Source organism: Aedes aegypti, chromosome 3 (genome assembly GCF_002204515.2).
Source record: "Aedes aegypti strain LVP_AGWG chromosome 3, AaegL5.0 Primary Assembly, whole genome shotgun sequence".
In the NCBI taxonomy this organism is placed as follows: Eukaryota; Metazoa; Arthropoda; class Insecta; order Diptera; family Culicidae; genus Aedes; species Aedes aegypti.
In genome coordinates, this window is record NC_035109.1 from 280,401,119 (window position 1) to 280,404,412 (window position 3,294).

The 3,294-nt window shown below is 39.5% G+C and overlaps 2 long non-coding RNA genes across 2 annotated transcripts in view; both read right to left on the bottom strand.

Annotated features, from left to right (window-relative positions):
• The window catches only part of LOC110679160, a 1,282-nt gene extending 920 nt beyond the window's left edge, over nt 1-362 (bottom strand). The window contains exon 1 of the long non-coding RNA XR_002502269.1: nt 1-362. This exon is cut by the window's left edge and continues 533 nt beyond it. This is a non-coding gene — a long non-coding RNA (uncharacterized LOC110679160).
• Nucleotides 363-955: 593 nt separating this feature from the next.
• Nucleotides 956-1,894, bottom strand: LOC110679162. The gene is made up of 2 exons (XR_002502271.1): nt 1,438-1,894; nt 956-1,374 (listed from the first exon to the last, which is right to left on the bottom strand). It is a non-coding gene; the product is annotated as an uncharacterized LOC110679162 (long non-coding RNA).
• Nucleotides 1,895-3,294: the final 1,400 nt, after the last annotated feature.

Sequence of the window (3,294 nt, forward strand, 5' to 3'; positions counted from 1 at the left end):
GAATTCTGTGTGGCAGTGGTGTTAACAAAAGATAGAGTGTGTGTTTTCGTTATTTTCGATCCCGGTGGGAGCGTTTGTTCTCTCTCTCTCTCAGTTCGATAGCTACACGCACTGCGACGATTGTTTTTGGCATTCTGGGTGATTAATTGTACCGTTCAATTTTTGTCATTCCATGTGAATGTGGCAATTAAATGTCAGACCTGTTACCTGTTTCACGGGTGGGAGAATGTTGGGGATAAAATATTCTGTGAAACCGGCAACACGGACTGACGATGCTAGAGCGGAATAGTATTGTTGGGGTGGGGGTAAGTATCACCAAATCTGGACAGCAAACGCACTCTTTGTCGTTGTTAGCTTCAAGCTAGAAAATTAATTTATTTATTTGAATGGTTTCTCAATGCTTACTACTAAAGTACTCACAATTTTAGTGTACAAACTATGGAGTATGAATGAATCGTATCGTAAGCACTACTATAATGTTATAAGGGCTGGGAATTTAGAGAGCATTCGTTAAGCAACATATCTAATTAATTTGAAATAGTTCATAGATTACTTACAATAATAAATTCAATTGGAAAAAATAAAGATTGTTTTGAAATATAATTACGTTTCTGTTAAATTTAATAGACTGCAGCGTAAAGATTTCTCGTAAGTTCAATAACAGTTTTGCTCTGAGTAATACACAATGGAAATATGGTTAGATAGATGACTTTCGTGTTTCTCTATCCTTGACGTTTCTACGGTCTCCCCTATCGCTGACAGATCGTTCAACAACGACCTGTTGGAAAGCGATCGTCATTGGTAACGGCGTCGCTGCACCGAGGGGTGTTGTCGGCACATACCCCCGCCCGTGAACCTAGGTGATTTCCTGGATCTTCCTGAAGTTCCTTCACGCAGAGAAATATATTGTAAATGCAAACGAAATCTGTATAGATTCAACAAATTTTATTATTGACTCACGGCTTATCGGCAATTTTTGTTGACTCAATGATAACTTCCATTAATTCCTACAAAATAAATTGTTGTATCTAAAAATGTCTCAAAATAGCCAGCTGTCAAAAACAAAAATAAATGCAATTGAAACAAAAATATAATTTGTTAATTCTAAAAACACCCCATATTGAAGTAACACAGAATGTGTGTTGAAAGAAAAACCAACTTTTGTTGTTTCTACAATTCTGTTCATTGATATTAACAAAGCATTTCATTGATTTAAAAATATTTTTTTATTAACATTCCTACTAATTCAATGCATAAGCTTTACAGATTATATTTGATCATTGAATTTGTGTTTCGAATTAATAGGTGTAAGATGATATAGTCCGGTACAATCATCGCTGCTAAACCGACCGGTCGGAACAAATTTAGTAAATTCTGAAATAAACAAAATTAAAATAATCAACTTGTCTTGCAATTTAATCAATTGTTTTTAATTACCTATAGCTTTCCTTCCTTTCGAATTTACACCGTCATAACCATCATGAATAGTAAAATCATCTTTTTCGTATGATTACTAAAAGAATATTGTATTTAACTACGACGGAAAATATATACTCACCAAAGATATTAAAATTGACAGCTACCGAATATGCCGTGGACACTTCTTTTTCAACCTTAAACAAAATTTAATTTTTGCCTTCAACTTTTCTGTTTATTTCTTAAATACAAAATGGCGACAAGAAAAAAAAAGTTGATTCAACAAAATGATATTGTTGAAATAACAATTGTTATTTGTTGAAATGAAAATCGAGCATCAATAATTCATTCGACACAGAATTTTGTAGTTTCAAAAATATGCCGGATTAGAAACAAACCACCAGATGGATTGATTCAATGCAAACAAGAATTGTTGGTTCTAATAGGCGCGTTTTTAGATTCAACCCTACAATATTATTCTGCGTGTTAGGTTCACGTCTTTCTTCGACGTCCAACACGGCTAGTCTAACAGCAGGTCGCCGCAATACTCCATTTGCTGTACGCACTAGAGCTTGGCGAACTCGTCCGTCGCAACCGGCAAATGTTTTCTCGATTCGTCCTCTTACCCATTTAGTTCTTTCTGTCCCGTTTACAACGAGAACCAAATCTCCTTCTGCTAGGTCCTTGCCCTCCTTAAACCACTTGCACCTCCGAGTTATTACCGGTAAGTATTCCTTTACCCACCTCTTCCAGAACTCTCCTACTATGTATTGCGACATCTTCCAACTGCTACGGAGTGTAGCGTGTTCTGTTACGACAGCTGGTTCTATCTTATTTCCACTTGAACTACCCAGAAGGAAATGGTTTGGTGTCAACGACTCTTGGTCTGCCGATTCTAACGGGATGTATGTGAGTGGTCTGGAGTTTACCAATGCTTCTGCCTCTTGAATAATTGTCCCCAGCGTTTCGTCGTTAGGCTTTCGAGGATGTTCCAATGCTGTTCCTAGCGCTGTTTTCACCGACCGGACTAAACGTTCCCATACGCCACCCATATGTGGGGCGGCTGGTGGTATAAATTTCCACTTAGTTTCGGCATCTGTGAAGGTGTCCGCGATTGCTTGAATTCTGACATTAGCTTCTTCCTTCAGCTGCTTGCTGGCACCTTGGAAACAGGTACCGTTGTCCGAGAAGAAAACAGCAGGTGAACCTCGGCGTGATACAAATCTTCTGATAGCCATAACGCATGACTCTGTAGACAGACTATACACAATTTCCATATGAACTGCACGGATCGATAAGCAGGTGAACAGTGCAACCCATCGTTTTGCTTGAGATCGTCCTACTTTCACGTATAATGGTCCAAAATAGTCCACGCCGACGTAAGTGAAAGGGCGCACAAATGGTTCTAGTCTTTCCTCGGGAAGAGGGGCCATTACCGGGGGTTTTGGAAAGGCCTTGTTAATCCGACACCATACACAGTTCTTCGACACTCTTTGCACAAGAGATCTCAACTTTGCAACTTCAAAACGTTGACGCAACTCGTTGATCACGGTCTCACGGTTAGCATGGCGATAGCGGTGATGAAACCAGTCAACAATCAAAGTTGTAATCCAATGTTGTCTCGGAAGAATTACTGGATACCTTGCCTGAAATGGCAGGTAATATGCTGCTCCAATGCGTCCTCGCATTCTCAAGATTCCTTGTGCGTCCATGTACGGCCAGGTTTTGTATATTGAGCTAGATTTGGAAACATTAGCATGCTTTACATTTGGGGGACCCATCGTTTTCGTCAGCACGATTTGTTCCTCCGGAAACGCCTCCATTTGCGCCATCTTCCAAAGGAGAACTTCAGCTCGTGCCAACTCTTCTTGGGTGAGA